The sequence below is a fragment of the Apium graveolens genome, chromosome 4 (assembly GCF_009905375.1).
Source record: "Apium graveolens cultivar Ventura chromosome 4, ASM990537v1, whole genome shotgun sequence".
NCBI classification, from domain to species: domain Eukaryota; kingdom Viridiplantae; phylum Streptophyta; class Magnoliopsida; order Apiales; family Apiaceae; genus Apium; species Apium graveolens.
Genome location: NC_133650.1, coordinates 119584983 through 119602331, shown reverse-complemented (window position 1 = coordinate 119602331; position 17349 = coordinate 119584983). Strand labels below are relative to the sequence as shown.

At 38.8% G+C, this 17349-nt stretch overlaps 1 non-coding gene across 1 annotated transcript; it reads left to right on the top strand.

Annotated features, from left to right (window-relative positions):
• The first annotated feature begins 322 nt into the window (after positions 1-322).
• LOC141721952 (small nucleolar RNA R71) lies at positions 323-429 on the top strand. The gene has a single exon (XR_012574992.1). It is a non-coding gene; the product is annotated as a small nucleolar RNA R71 (small nucleolar RNA).
• Positions 430-17349: the final 16920 nt, after the last annotated feature.

The window sequence follows — 17349 nt, the reverse complement described above, 5'->3', positions numbered from 1 at the left end:
AGCATGAGAACCTGCACAAAGCTCACAGACCATATCTATCTGATTGACCCCATAGGTGGCTAGAGAATCGACCTTCATAGACAGCGCTTGGAGCTGCGCTGCAATAGCGGTGGCTGCATCGACTTCCAGAATACCCGCTACCTTCCCAGGCATCATCCTTTGAGTTGGGTTTTGATGCTCATTTGCAGCCATAGTCTCAATAAGATTATAAGCCTCAGTATAGCTTTTGGCCCAAAAGGCGCCTCCAGCTGCTGCATCGAGCATGGGCCGAGATTGGGCCCCTAAACCATTATAGAAACCAGTGATCACCATCCAATCGGGCATTCCATGATGTGGGCACTTTTTCAACATTTCCTTGTAGCGCTCCCAAGTTTCACACATAGATTCTGTAGGTTGCTGCGCAAACTGAGTAAGAGCACTCCTCATAGCCGCAATCTTTGCCATTGGATAAAACTTCACCAAAAATTTTTGCGCAAGATCTTGCCAAGTAGTGATGGACCCAGCTGGTTCAGAATGTAACCAGTCCTTAGCTTTATCCCTCAGAGAGAATGGGAAAAGCCTCAGCTTGATAGCCTCATCAGTCACACCATTGTATTTGAAAGTACTACAGATCTCGACAAAATTCCTTATGTGCATGTTGGGGTCTTCAGTCGCAGCACCTCCGAAAGAAACAGAATTCTGCACCATCTGAATAGTGCCCGGCTTGATTTCAAAGGTGTTAGCCTGAATAGCCGGATGAAGAATGCTTGACTGAATGTCATCAATTTTAGGCCGAGAAAAGTCCATAAGAGCTGGATCTGCCAGAACAATACGATCACCCATGATTAAAGGTTCTTTCTGCTCACTTCCTGAATCCTAATCTTCAAAATCTATCTTCTCCGGAATATCAAGAACTTCGTCTGTCTCCTCAGCTGTATCTAAAGTCCTCTTGCGAGTAAGAGAACGAGTTTGCATAAATGCTCGCTAAAGTACCTGAAACACAACCGGAAATAATAAGTACACACGTCTTAATCACCGAGTCCTAATGACCAATGATGGTAAGTACATAAACTAAACAAATACGCCGAGTCCCCAGCAGCGGCGCCAAAAACTTGTTAGGGCGAAAACACGCACTAATAATACACGCAAGTATACGCGTTCGCAAGTAATATAGAATACTTTCTAGTTCGTTCCCACAGAGACACAGACTAATTATGTTCAATTAAACTCACTCACCAATGTATTATTACTTCTCAATGTTAAGACAATAACACTTAGATTTGATTAACTAATTATTAACTACAATTAACTACTATAATTAACCACTTAATTAACACTTGAATTAACAATATTAAAACACTCATGAGATCACAACTTCATTACTACTTCCTTCATTGGCTATTGTTATTACCCTTAGCATGCAACAGTGATGATATTAATCGAATAACACGAAACTGATAAAAGCCAACTTTCATTGTACTAATACCATTCTACCAAACATCCACAATTAAGATAGAAGTTGAATAGGCATCAATTATGTTGAGTCCTTATATGTCTACAGAAATTGACAACATAACGATTTAAGCACAAGTTATTCCTTTTGATTACACAGGGCGAATAAAACGGTTAGAGTTACCCACTAATCATGCATACTCGTACATGAACCTATACTAACATGGCAAGTTCTAAATCTCAAGATCCACCGTCCCTTCACAAGAGATTAACACCCTATCTTATATGTTCGCGACGCACATAAGACGATTACGCACAACCAATACTAGATATCATACAATCATCACACACTAAGGTATTAAACAACTAACTAAAGAATTCCATAGTAAATCCGTTACGACCCCATGATCACGATTAGCCCATGTTAGCACTCATCGTCATCATGGGTTCATATGAAAATATGATAAATAAACACAAGAGAATAATAACTAAAACTACTTATATTAAACCAGAGTACGTCACAAGAGTAAATAGGTTCAAAGTAAGAAAACTAGCATCCAACGTTACAACGAAATAAAGAATCACAAGAAAATATGCTTCCTCTTTGTTGCGGTGTGCTAAAACGGTCTTCTTCCTTATCTCCTCGCTCCTTGATTAATACTACGATCCAACCTCTGTGAAACGTCTCTGAAATCTACTTATATAGGAGTCCCATAAAACCCAGATAGCTCAGAAGTTGAAAGCCAAACAGAAATAGAAGTCTAAAATAATAAATCTGAATTTATGACCCTGCGCGGCCGCTCAGCTTTCCTGAGCGGGCGCTCAGACCCCTTCTGGAAAAATGATCTGTTTTACTCCGTTTCTTCGCTGAAATCTGCTCCTATATTCCCACTTACAATGCTGAACACATGCCAAGGCTTATTATTGATGAATTCTCTCCCGAAATGCAACTAATACCCTGAAATGCATAAACACTAGAAAAACGCATCAAATACGCAAAATACTTGATTTCAAGACACTAATTTAAGATATTATAAGACGTTCTAAGTGGTATAAAATGCTACTTATCACCCACTGCGCACCCGAAGGGTAGCGGCTGCGGGTTAACTACGATAAAAGAAAAAAAAGGATGATAAAGCATATTATAATTCTATTTTTATTTGAATAATTTTATTATGAATATTAATATATTTATGAGTGTGTTTTATTTTAAATATTACTATAATTACAGTGATCAGACCGACTACCAACCAAACTTTCATTGTTTTGTTTTTAATATAATAGTATAGATAGATAAGCTGTTGATGTGTTTTGTAAATCATAACTTATAAGTTATAATTTTTTTAAACAAAATTAAAATATAAGTTACAAATTACACGAACTAATAATTTTAATACATGTATATAAAGTAAAAAAGAGAAAACTTGAAAACAAGGACAATAACTTCGGGATATAACTATAATTTACATTATTCATCCCGGCTAAACTAAATTAATATTATTGATCCGTGTTAAAAAACAAAATACGTATAACTAGTTGAATTTAGATTGGTGGATAATATCACCCATTATTTTTCAGTTAAAACCCTTTACTTTTTTAAACTGAAATCTATAATTTTTTATGTTTTATAATTAAAATAAATGTTTCTCTAAAAATATCATGAATATATATATAATTATCACACGAATTCTAAACTAGTGTAGAAATAAATAATAAGAAAATTAAAATACAAATAACTAAAATAAAATAAATTGTCATAGTAAAAGGTTGGGAAGAAACAAATGCCAAGAAATAATGAGAGAAAATCAAGAAAGTGGGAAAGTTAAGAAACTCGATATTCGCTTATCAACACAAATATGTGAAATAATCACGTAAGGTTTTGTTTGCCAATGAGATAATCAGAATGTAAATTGGGCTTGTAGCCCATTTAAGCCCAAAGAGGAGTGCCCAGACATACGCATTATACGTGATAACCTATATTAGTACAGGCCAAATAACAGAGGCCCAGGGTCCAATAAGAAAAGCCCAGGAAGCACTCAGTTTTAACCTTGGAGAGCCTAGGACGCGTGACAACATCACCACCGTCCAGGTACCCCGGATCCAGAACATTCCTACGGTTCGAATTCGATAGTACATCGGCTCATCCCAGACGTCCACACGCCCTACAGTCCAAAAGACACGCCTACGGTCCAGATCAAAATGTACAAACACCTAAACCCTACTGAGAGGCCTATAAAAGGAAGGACAAAAGGAAGGTTACAGGTTACACACTCTCTCTCTCTCATATACACGCCTATGCACACACCACAATAAACTTGTATAATTCTCGTTTTGCCCCTTTCTCCTTCAAAACCCTCTCTCATTCTCACGCCGGAGATGCCGCGGGGACGCCATCCCCCTCCGGTTCTGTTTAGTAGGTTCCCACCCTACAGCTACACCGCTCGCCGCCGTCATTCCTGTCCAAACGGAGGGCGAATCCGGGCCCAGCTAGGAGAAGACCCCGGGGTGAATTGGGATTATCATGAATACTTAGGAATTTTTCTAAGTACCCATGGGCTGTGTTTCTGCAGACCCCGGGTTGGGGTAAAATTTCTAACTTATAGAAACTTGTCTAAGTACACATGGGCTGTGTTTCTGCAGACCTCGGGTTGGGGTAAAATTTCTAACTTATAGAAACTTTTCTAAGTACACATGGGTTGTGTTTATGCAGACCCCGGGATGGGGTAAAACTTCTAACTTATAGAAATTTTTCTAAGTACACATGGGCTGTGTTTATGCAGACCCCGGGATGGGGTAAAATTTCTAACTTATAGAAACTTTTCTAAGTACACATGGGCTGTGTTTATGCAGACCTCGGGATGGGGTAAAATTTCTAACTTATAGAAACTTTTCTAAGTACACATGGGTTGTGTTTATGCAGATCCCGGGATGGGGTAAAATTTCTAACTTATAGAAATTTTTCTAAGTACACATGCGCTGTGTTTATGCAGACCCCGGGATGGGGTAAAATTTCTAACTTATAGAAATTTTTCTAAGTACACATGAGTTGTGTTTATGCAGACCCCGGGATGGGGTAAAATTTCTAACTTATAGAAACTTTTCTAAGTACACATGGGCTGTGTTTATGCAGACCCCGGGATGGGGTAAAATCTCTAACTTATAGAAACTTTTCTAAGTACACATGGGCTGTGTTTATGCAGACCCCGGGATGGGGTTAAATTTTTAACTTATAGAAACTTTTCTAAGTACACATGGGCTGTGTTTATGCAGACCCCGGGATGGGGTGAAATTTTTAACTTATAGAAACTTTTCTAAGTACACATGGGCTGTGTTTATGCAGACCCCGGGATGGGGTAAAATTTTTAACTTATAGAAATTTTCGTAAGTGATATGATGGCAAATAAAGAAACAACATAATGAAATTGATTCAAGCTATGGGACGCTTAAAGTAGAGTTTTTCATTTAAATTGAAAGTAAAAATTACATTCTGGGGTGAATGAGAATAATGTTTACATCAAGATATCACAGCATAAATGTAGAGATGTTCCCAGAATGTGCACCTTTCTCTTACTGGTAGAACTTCCTTAACCGGGCTCCGTGCCAGGTGTTGGGGACCTCGGTCCCGCTGAGGTAGTTCCGATTATAAGTTACTGGCCGGAGCACTTCCTTGATTATATAGGGGCCTTCCCAGTTCGGCTGCAGTTTCCCTTGGTTTGTTGGGTCTGAGGCTTCGGTGTCCCGGAGTACTAGATCTCCTACCACATATTCTCTTATCTTGGCCTTCTTTGCAAAGTAAAGCTTTGTTTTTTCCTTATAGATTTCCATTTTCTCTACATCCCGTTCTCTTACTTCATCCAAGAGTTCAAGGTTGGTTTTGAGGCCTTCAATGTTTGAGACTTCATCAAAGTTGACCAATCTATGGGAGGGGGATCCGGTTTCCACCGGTAGTCGGGCCTCGGTGCCATAGGTGAGCTTAAAAGGAGTATCACCGGTCCCAGTCCGGGAGGTGGTTCTGTAGGACCATATTACTTTCGGGAGTTCATCTGGCCAGTTCTTCTTAGACTCCTCCAACCTCTTTTCCAAACCACGAAGTATGGTTCTGTTGGTGACCTCTACTTGTCCGTTTCCCTGGGGGTGAGCTACAGATGTTTTCTTATGTTTTATCTCAAGCTCTTTCAGATAGGCTTCGAAATCCGAACCCACGAACTACGGCCCGTTATCCGAGATCAGGACCATTGGAATCCCGAACCTCATTACAATCGAATCCATGAATTTGATGCAGTCTTGTTGGTTGATGGTCCTCATGGCCATGGCCTCTGCCCACTTAGTCATATAATCAATCGCCACCAGCAAGTAACGCAAATCCCCCTTCGCCCGGGGAAAAGGACCCATGATGTCAATTCCCCAAACGGCGAATGGGACCGGGGATAGAACTGATATAACGACTCGTGTATATTCTTTTATTTTTAATATTCTCAAAGTGTAATAAAGGTTTAAATAATTAAATAAATGCGTGTATTGATTTTGGCAGCAGTTGTTGATTGTTACTTATTTATTTGTGATATGAGGATTGGATTATGTGATTTATTAGTGAGTTATACGATTTTATTTCGCTTGTAAAAGTGATTTTATTACAGTTTTAATTCCATAAATATTTGGATTGTTTCTAAAATTGGTTTTATAATTTTATAATTTCAATAATAATTTTTAGGACTTTATAAAATTGAGAAATCAATATTTCATTAATTAGTTATTTTTAAATGATTTTCTGATTGTGTTTATTTATAAAATCCATTTTAATTTTGGAAATCTTCAAAAATCATGAAACTCATATTTTATTAAGTTGTTTTAAAATTTCGAAATTTATGTTTTCATAAACTTCAGGATATTTATTAAATTTTATGATTATTTTGATAATTTTTTGATTAAAATTTATTCGCGAGTTATACCGTTAAGAATATACTAAAAATGATGTGCCAGGCTTGTAGTTAGTCGGGATATAAATAAAATGACACGTATCCATTTATTTGGGACATGTGTCGTTCAATTATTTTCAGGGGGTGGAGTCATTTGTTTCAATCTCTCTTCTCAGTCTCTCTCGACTTTGTCTCTCACGAATACTCTCGTCTCCTCTCTCTGCTTCTCTCGCGAATTCTCTCTATCGTTATTTCTTTTCTCTCCCCGTTCCTTTTTCCTCTCTTTGCTCGGTGCCTGGTTGATGCCTTGTGTTCTGGTGAGTTGGCCGCCGTTCTTTTCCGGTTGGTCGTGCTCGATTGTGTTCTGTTCCTGAATTGTTTGTGTGTACATATGTATATATATACATCTGTGTTAGTGTGTATGTATGTGTGATATGTGTGTGTGCACAGTTGGTGTCTGTGTGGGGGTGTCGGCGTTTTTCCCCGCCGGTTGTTCTCTGGTTTCAATTGTTATTTTCGGTTGGGCTTCCTGTGTTGTGGGCTTGCAGTTGGGCTGGATACTTTTCTGGCCTTTACCGTTGGGCCTGTTTATGCAGTTGGGTTTTGATTTGGGCCTTTTTAGGCCACCTGTGTGCTGTTGATTTGGATTGTGCAGATTTTTAATTATAATTTCTGTATTGCAGGAAAATTTGAGTAATATTCGTGATATGAATATTCTTACGGAAAAATATTTTACTAATCGGTGAAATTTTCGTATTGGAATTCGAGTAATCGAGTGCCCCGAGAATTTTGCCACCGTCCGCGATGAATTATTACAAGTGGATGGTGGACGGTGATGACGTTGTTCTGAGTCCTAATTTTTATAAACAAAATAAAATGATTTGTATAAAATGTTTTCAAAAATAAATCGTATATTGGAATTGTACGTAAATAGATACGTGATTGTGGAATTGGTGTTGGAACAAAGTTTGTGATTGTTATAATTGTTGACGTCGATCATAATTGACGGGTAGACTTATAAACAAAGGAGTTGCTGCCAAAATTTTCTGAAAATTTATTTTAAAACGTACTCTATTATATTAAACGTTTTACCCTGTTTGTATATGGATTACGTGACTACGTGATTATGTGTATAATAACTATACGAGTCGGGTTGTCGGATTGGATTATTAGGATTTGAGGATATCAAGCATGTCGATATAATTGATTAGGGTATTTCGTGTTCATAGGTTCCAGTCGAGTTCCACCTGAACCGAAGTCCGCATAAAAGCTACTTAGAGTTTTAAAAGCATTACAAGGCAGGTACCCCTGACTATTCTTTTATGGTTCAGTACGTATGAATAGCTAAATGTTTAATTCTCGTAATGGAACAGAAACGTTTTAAGTTACGTATCCCCCGTAGTTATAAAACACTGTTTTCAAATTGTGTTGGGGAAAAGTAACTTCGAAAGGTACCTATCTCGAATAAAACAATTTGCGAACTGGATTTTTATATGTGTGCTGGTAAAAGGAATGATTTTGAAATGAGATAGGTACAAGTGTTTTGAAAACTGGATAAAACGATCAGATATGGGATACATAGGGGCCAGGGTAGGCCTATTGAGGTGGCGTAAGAGTCTAATTCGGTTGCGCGCACCCTATAACCGATTAGTCCAGCAGGTTAGAGACCTAGCTAGTCTCGGAGTTCCGGAACAGGTAAATGGGATGGCAGTTAGAGCCGTCTGGTGTTGATATCCTGATCAGCTGTCTTCACATATCCGTTACGTATCTGATTTGGATTTATGATTTCCGTAAGGGAATAAGTGGTTGATACCGTGATTTTATAAATGTGAATAGCATGCTAAAATTGGACTCCGGTACTTACACAACACACTACTATGTTGTTTTGATAAAGCATGCTAGACAGTGATATCCAGTTATCTCATTTTTTCATTATATAATGTTGTTGACAAAATTATAGCTCTGTTCCTATTATTGTTTACGTTACTGTTTTATCCTGTTATTCATATGTTGGTACTGCTGAGCGATTATGCTCACCCTTGCAACCTGTTATGTATATATGTCGCAGATACCTAGAAGACCAGTCAGACAGACCCGTGTTCCCGCCCCTTCAGGACCCGGCTCCTCAGAGGTAGTGTTTGTCAGGCCACATGCGGTCTGATGAGTTGCTGAATAAAGTTAGAGTGTGTTAGATGTTGAATAACTGGTTTGTAATAATGTGAACCTGAATCATACTTGAACCTGGATCGGATCTTGGTTTGGGGTCAAGTTAGTATATATTAGTAATAATCTTGTTTTTTATATTTTAGTATTAGTGTTTAGTGACGTCAACTCCTGACCCCAGGGTTGAGGCCGTCACAGTTGGTATCAGAGCTACAGATTCAAGTCCCTGATCCAGGTTAGGGATTGTGTCGAATAGGTGTTAAAGTGAGTCTTAAGGTGTGAGTCAGAAACTCATATAGAGGTGCAAACCTTTAGAGTCATTCGAGGGTTCCGATGGCGTTACCCTGGCATCTATTAAATGTTTTGAAAGAATTGCCTTGACCTGGTTATGTCTTCCCCGTATATTTATTATGTTGGAAGTGGCCTATTGTGATTTCGAGTTCTCCATCTCGGGAGAATCCCTCTGACCCGGATAGCTCAGATTCTGAGAGGACCCTGGATGTTGTTGCTGAGGAGACCCCTATGCCTCCTTCACCAGTTCCTTCCTTTGTGCCGAGAGACATCCCTGGACCTAGTACTCATCCCCGGTGGGTACGTAGGTCTGTGTCTGCTGTTAGGGATTTTCCTCCCGGCTGTGGTCCCAGTTTCTCCTCGTCGAGACCTCCAGTACCTTATGTGGCCCCTAGTGGTACTTCTTCACCGATTCCTTACCATGTTCACCGAGCGGTGAACACCTCTTTTATCAGAGAGCAGAGTCCGGGTTTGGCTGCTCAGCTTGATCAGATACCTGTTGTACCTTTCCAGGGAATCTCTGCCCCTTCCCCTGAGGTGCAGGCCCGTGTGCGCTTATTGACCCAGATGGCTGTTGAGAGGGCTAGATTCATTGACCGTTTCATTAGCTCAGAGTTCAGGGTTGTGCAGTATCAGAATCTAATGAACTGGTTAGTGTTTGAGCTAGGTTCCATCGGTGGCAGTGGTAGTGGTTAGGCCAGGATTGCAGCAGAGATATACAGAGCTCAGAGTTGGCTTCCAAGAGCTCTGTAGTTGTTTTCTTTGTATATGTACATTATGTTGTGATAGTTTGTAGTAGGTGGAGGCTGCTATGACAGCCAGTTTTGATGTGTATTTGGATGGTTTCTTTTCAGTTGGATTTCAGTTGTACTAGTTGGATTCCTGTTGGTTATTATATTGTAGTTGTTTCATTATTCAGTTTTATATATATTTGTGCGTTGCTATTATTGTTGTTACTATTATTGTTGCTTCTGTTGCTAGCATTTTTAGATTATGATAATTCACTCAGGATGGATCCAATTAAACTGAGGATGAGGATATTGTCTTAGTAGCAATGCTCTCCTGATGCATAAATATAAACTGCTTGGAGCAATCCATTTTCTTGTATATGACTGTTATGTTTCAGGAGATGCCACTAAAGAGGAACTCTCAACCCAATAACGGATCTGCTGGGGATCCTTCCATGAGTGAATTGATGAACTTGTTGTGGCAGCAGTCTACATAGCTGGCCCAACAGCAACAACAATTCCAGCAGCAGCAACAACAATTGCAGCAACAACAATAACAACAGCAACAGCAGCTCATACAGCAACAACAGCAGCAAATCCGATAGCAACAACTACAAATCCAGCAGCAGCATGAGATGAGGGGGACAAATCAGGGTGCTAGTTTCAAGTCTTTCCAGGCAGTGAAGCCCCCAGAGTTTAAAGGAGAGGTAGATCCTGTTGTTGCCAGGATATGGTTAAAGGAGATGGAAAAGGCGTTTGCGCTCACCAAGGTGAGTGAGGATTTAAAGACGAATTATGCTAGTTATTTTCTGAAAAATGATTCGAATTATTGGTGGGAATCTACGCGAGCCCTAGAAGGAGAAGGTCCTGTTCCATGGGCCAGATTCATAGAGTTGTTTTTGGAGAAATACTTTTCGGAATGTCTCTAGAGTCAGATGGAGATGGAATTTTTGGAATTGAAACAAGGAGATACGAGTGTTATGGAATATGAAGTGAAATTTATGGAGTTGGCCCGTATAGCACCGGAATACATGAGTTCGGAAGCTCAACGAGCGAAGCGGTTTCAACAAGGGTTAAAGCCAGAAATATGGAGTGGAGTTGTAGCTTTATAACTCAAGACATATACTTCGGTAGTCCAGGATGCCCTAGTGATAGAAAGTGATCAGAGGTTAGCTGCAAAGGAGCAGGGTGAGAAGAAAAGGAAGTTTGAAAGTGGACCTGCTAGGTCAAAATCAGGAATAGCCAGTCGGAAGTTCCAGCGTTGATTTGGAAAAAATAAGAATAAGAAGTTCAAGATGCAGAATTTCTCCCAAGCTAGACCCAGTACTACTTCAGTTAACTCTACACCAACAAGGGTTGGTAAGCCAGTGATTGATTGTAAGACATGTGGGAGAAAGCACAGTGGACAGTGCCGAGAAAATATCAACTGTTTTAAGTGTCGCCAAAAGGGTCATTATTCCACGGAGTGTAAGTCTGAGACTCAAGGAGTAACTTATTTTAGTTGCGGAAAAGTGGGACATATAGCTAGGAATTACAAGTCGGTGACCCAAGGTAATGTTGGAAGGAACGTGTCCCAAGGACCAGCAACCAGTACTGCTAGATCTAGGACCTTTAAGATGACCAAGAAATCTCCTGTTCATGATTCTGATGTGGTTACAGGTGCGCTTTCCCTTAATTCCATACCTGTTAATGTTTTGTTTGATTCAGGAGCGTCTAAATCTTTTATATCTGTGAATTGTTTGAATAAAATACAATTAATGTTAGAAGACTTATAGGAACCTTTGACCATAGAAGTGGCTAATAAAGATAAAGTGCCCATCAATCAATTTTGTCCTAAATGCTCCTTAGAGATTTCAGGATATATGTTCCCTGTTGACCTAATACCTTTCGAGTTGGGAGACTTTGATGTTATTTTAGGCATGGATTGGTTGTCTCTATATAAGGCAAATATTGACTGTAAGAAAAAGAGAGTTGTTATGTATACCCCAGATAATAAAAGAATCAACTACCAAGGACAGAGGCAAGATAAAAAGTTCCTTTCAGTAATGCAAGCAAAGAGATTGTTGCGGCAAGGAGGTGAGGCGTATTTGACTCATGTAGTGGATACGAAGAAAGAGACCCCTATTTTGGATGAGATTCCTATAGTGAGAGAATTCCCTGACATTTTTCCAGAAGAGTTACCAGGATTACCACCTGACTGGGAGATAGAGTTCTCTATTGATTTGATACCTGGAGCTTAACCGGTTTCCAAAGCTCCATACAGGATGGCCCCAATGGAAATGAAAGAATTGGCTAAGCAACTTCAGGAATTATTGGATAAGGGAGTTATTCCACCCAGTGTTTCTCCATGGAGTACTCCAGTGCTATTCGTAAAGAAGAAAGACGGAAGTATGAGATTATGCATTGACTACAGAGAGTTGAATAAGTTGACAATAAAGAACAAGTATCTCTTGCCACACATCGATAATTTGTTTGATCAGCTTAAGGGGGCGTGTTACTTCTCAAAGATTGATTTAAGGTCTGGCTACCACCAACTGAAGATAAAGCCTGAAGATATCCCCAAGTCGGCATTCAGAACAAGGTATGGCCATTATGAGTTCTTAGTAATGTCGTTTGGATTAACAAATGCGCCAGCGGCTTTTATGGATCTAATGAATAGGGTGTATAAGGAGTATCTGGATAAGTTTTTTTATTGTATTTATTGATGACATCCTCATATATTCAAAGAATCCAGAAGATCATGCAATGCATCTACGAATTGCCCTTCAGAAGTTGAAAGAAAAGCAATTATATGCAAAGTTCTCCAAGTGTGAGTTTTGGCTGACAGAGGTACAGTTTCTTGGACATGTGGTGAGTAAGGAAGGTATTAAAGTTGACCCAGTAAAGATTGAAGCTGTATCCAAGTGGGAGAAACCGAAGACTTCGATGGAAATAAGAAGTTTTCTTGGATTAGCTGGGTATTATCGAAGGTTTGTAAAAGATTTCTCGAAGATTGCATCCCCATTAACCAAGTTGACCAGGAAGAATGAGAAGTTCGTTTGGACGGAAAAGTGTGAAGAAAGTTTCCAGGAATTGAAAAAGAGGTTAGTGACAACTCCAGTATTAGCATTTCCAGATGAGAAGGGGAACTTTGTGATCTATAGTGACGCTTCTTTAGAAGGATTGGGTTGCGTATTAATGCAACATGACAAAGTCATTGCGTATGCCTCCAGACAACTAAAGCCTCACGAGCAGAAATATCCAGTTCATGACCTTGAGTTGGCAGCTATAGTGTTTGCTCTAAAGTTATGCCGTCATTACTTGTATAAAGAGAAATGCGATATTTATACGGATCATATGAGCTTGAAGTACATATTCATATAAAAGGATTTGAACATGAGACAAAGAAGGTCGTTAGAACTGATTAAGGACTATGATTGTTCGATTAATTATCACCCAGGTAAAGCCAACGTGGTGGCTGATGCTTTGAGCAGAAAAGAAAGGTTGAATATGATCATGATTGCGGACGAACTAGCACAAGACTTGGAAAGAATGGAGATTGAAGTTCGAGTACCTAGTGAAAGTCAGGAGCAACTATATGAAGTTACCTTCCAACCGGCATTGATGGAAAAGATCAGAAGGTGTCAAGAAGGAGTTATGGAACAAGAGTTGGATACTTTAACAGGAGAAGAGTTGTGTACTCACAAGGATAACCAAGGTTTGTATAGATTTTCATCCAGAGTTTGGATTCCTAATATAACGGAACTGAGGAATGAAGTATTACATGAAGCGCACAATTCTAAGTTTTCTATCCACCCTGGTAGTACCAAGGTGTACCAAGACTTGAAGAGAAACTTTTGGTGGCCAGGAATAAAGAAAGATATTGCCAATTGGGTTAGCAAGTGTCACGTATGTCAAAGAGTGAAAGCGGAGCATCAACGACCAAGTGGATTGTTACAACCTTTGGAGATTCCCCAATGGAAGTGGGAAGAGATTGCTATGGGTTTTGTAGTAGGATTGCCAAGGACGAGAGAAAATCACGACGCTATTTGGGTAATCATTGATAGATTAACTAAGTCAGCGCATTTTCTTCCGATCAATGAAAGGTATTCGTTAGAAAAGTTAGTTAAGTTATACTTGGATGAGATAGTTACCAAACATGGAGTGCATGTGTTTATAGTGTCAGATCGAGACCCGAGATTTAATTCCAGGTTTTGGACTAAATTCCAAGAGTTCCTAGGAACAAAGTTGAATATGAGCACCGCTTATCATCGTCAGACAGACGGCCAAAGTGAAAGAACGATTCAGACCATAGAGGATATGTTGAGAGTCCGTGTTTTGGATTTTAAGGGTAATTGGGATGAACACCTACCTTTGATTGAGTTCTCGTATAATAACAGTTACCATGCCAGTATCGGGATGCCGCCTTACGAAGCTTTGTATGGACATAAGTGTAGATCACCATTGTATTTGGATGAGTTAGGAGAGAAGAAAGTGTTAGGTCCCGAGTTGGTTCAGCAAACCAGAGTTGCAATAGTATTGATTCGGAAAAGGTTAGAAGCAGCCCAAGATAGATAGAGGAAGAATGCAGATTTGCATAGGAAAGATATGAATTTCGAGATAGGGGCTCTGGTGTTACTAAAGGTATCACCTTGGAAAGGGTTAGTGCATTTTGGTCAGAAAGGTAAACTTAGCCCCAGATTTATAGGACCCTTTGAGGTATTGAAGAAAGTGGGAAAGGTTGCTTATGAGATAGCGTTACCACCGCAGTGGCAGCACATTCATAATGTGTTCCACGTATCCATGTTGAAGCCTTATATTTCTGATTCGAATCAAGTCATAGAATATGAACCGATTGAGCTTCAACCAGATTTGTCTTATGTGGAACAACCGATCCAAATCCTAGATCGTAAAGAGCGAGTCCTTAGGAATAAGTCGATCCCCATAGTGAAAGTCTTGTGGAGAAATCCTCGAGTAGAACAGTCTACTTGGGAATTAGAGTCAGACATGCTTGATAAATATCCTCATTTGTTTGGCTAAGTCAGATTCTGGGGACATAATCTTTTTAAGGGGGAAAGGATATAACGACTCGTGTATATTCTTTATTTTTAATATTTTCAAAGTGTAATAAAGGTTTAAATAATTAAATAAATGCGTGTATTGATTTTGGCAGCAGTTGTTGATTGTGACTTATTTATTTGTGATATGTTGATATGAGGATTGGATTATGTGATTTATTAGTGAGTTATACGATTTTATTTCGGTTGTAAAAGTGATTTTATTACAGTTATAATTCCATAAATATTTGGATTATTTTTAAATTTGGTTTTATAATTTTATAATTTAAATAATTATTTTTAGGACTTTATAAAATTGAGAAATCAATATTTCACTATTTAGTTATTTTAAATGATTTTCTGATTGTGTTTATTTGTAAAATCCATATTTAATTTTGGAAATCTTCAAAAATCATGAAACTCATATTTTATTAAGTTTGTATTATTCTGGGAATTTTAATTTTTTTTGAAATTTTCGGGATTCGTTTCACCCGGCGTCGTTTGGTTTGATTGTTAAAAAGCGGGTATAAAGTGTGCCTTAAAAATTATTTTAAAATTTTGAAATTTATGTTTTCGTAAACTTCGGGATATTTATAAAATTTATGATTATTTTGATAACATTTTGATTAAAATTTATTTGCGAGTTATACCGTTAAGAATATACTAAAAATGATGTGTCAGGCTTGTAGTCAGTCGGGATATAAATAAAATGACATGTAACAATTTATTTGGGACACGTGTCATGCAATTGTTTTCAGGGGGTGGAGTCATTTGTTTCAATCTCTCTTCTCAGTCTCTCTTGACTTTGTCTCTCTCAAATACTCTCGTCTCCTCTCTCTGTATCTCTCTTGAATTCTCTCTCTCGCTATTTCTTTTCTTTCCCCGTTCCTTTTTCCTCTATTTGCTCGGTGCCTGGTTGCCGCCTTGTGTTCCAGTGAGTTGGCCGCCGTTCTTTTCCGGCCGGTCGTGCTCGATTGTGTTCTGTTCCTGAATTGTTTGTGTGTGCATATGTATCTATATATATATGCATCTATGTTAGTATGTATGTATGTATGTGTGATATGTGTGTGTGCACAGTTGGTGTGTGTGTGGGGGTGCCGGCATTTTTCCCCACCGATTGTTCCCTGGTTCCAGTTGTTCTTTTCGGTTGGGCTTCCTGTGTTGTGGGCTTGTAGTTGGGCCGGATACTTTTCGGGCCTTTACTGTTGGGCCTGTTTATGCAGTTGGGTTTTGATTTGGGCCTTGTTGGGCCACCTGTGTGCTGTTGATTTGGATTGTGCAGATTTTTAATTATAATTTTTGTATTGCAGAAAAATTTGAGTAATATTCGTGATATGAATATTCTTACGGAAAATTATTTTACTAATCGGTGAAATTTTCGTGTTGGAATTCGAGTAATCGAGTGCCCCAAGAATTTTGCCATCATCCGCGATGAATTATTACGGGCGGATGGTGGATGGTGATGACGTTGTTCTGAGTCCTAATTTTTATAAACAAATAAAATGATTTGTATAAAATGTTTTCAAAAATAAATCGTATATTGGAATTGTATGTAAATAGATACGTGATTGTGGAATTGGTGTAGGAACGAAGTTTGTGATTGTTGTGATTGTTGACGTAGATCATAATCGACGGGTAGACTTATAAACAAAGGAGTTGCTGCCAAAATTTTCTAAAAATTTATTTAAAAACGTACTCTATTATATTAAATGTTTTACCCTGTTTGTATACGGATTATGTGACTACGTGATTATGTGTATAATAACTATACGAGTCGGGTTATCGGATTGGATTATTAGGATTTGAGGATATCAAGCATGTCGATATAATTTATTAGGGTATTTCGTGTTCATAGGTTCCAGTCGAGTTCCGCCTGAACCGAAGTCCGCATAAAAGCTACTTAGAGTTTTAAAAGCGTTGCAAGGCAAGTACCCCTGACCATTCTTTTATGGTTCAGTATGTATGAATAACTAAATGTTTAATTCTCAAAATGGAACATAAACGTTTTAAGTTACGTATCCCCCGTAGTTATAAAACACTATTTTTTTTATCATAGGTAACCCGCAGCCGCTACCCTTCGGGTGCGCACTGGGTAAACCCTACGGGCTCACGCAATAGCCTGCAAACCACGTGAACCAAGGTAAAACACTGTTTTCAAATTGTTTTGGGGAAAAGTAACTTCGAAAGGTACCTATCTCGAATGAAACGATTTGCGAACTGGATTTTTATATGTGTGCTGATAAAAGGAATGATTTTAAAATGAGATAGGTACAAGTGTTTTGAAAACCGGATAAAACGATCAGATATGGGATACATAGGGGCCAGGGTAGGCCTATTGAGGTGGCGTAAGAGGCTAATTCAGTTGTGCGCACCCTATAACCGATTAGTCCTGCAGGTCAGAGACCTAGCTAGTCTCTGAGTTCCGGAACAGGTAAATGGGATGACAGTTAGAGCTGTCTGGTGTTGATAGCCTGATCAACTGTCTTCACATATTCGTTACGTATCTGATTTGGATTTATAATTTCTGTAAGGGAATAAGTGGTTGATACCATGATTTTATAAATGTGAATAACATGCTAAAATTGGACTCTGGTACTTATACATCACACTACTACGTTGTTTTGATAAATCATGCTAGACAGTGATATCCAGTAATCTCAGTTTTTCATTATATAATGTTGTTGACATGATTATAGCTCTGTTCCTATTATTGTTTACATTACTGTTTTATCCTGTTATTCATATGTTGGTACTGCTGAGCGATTATGCTCACCCTTGCAACCT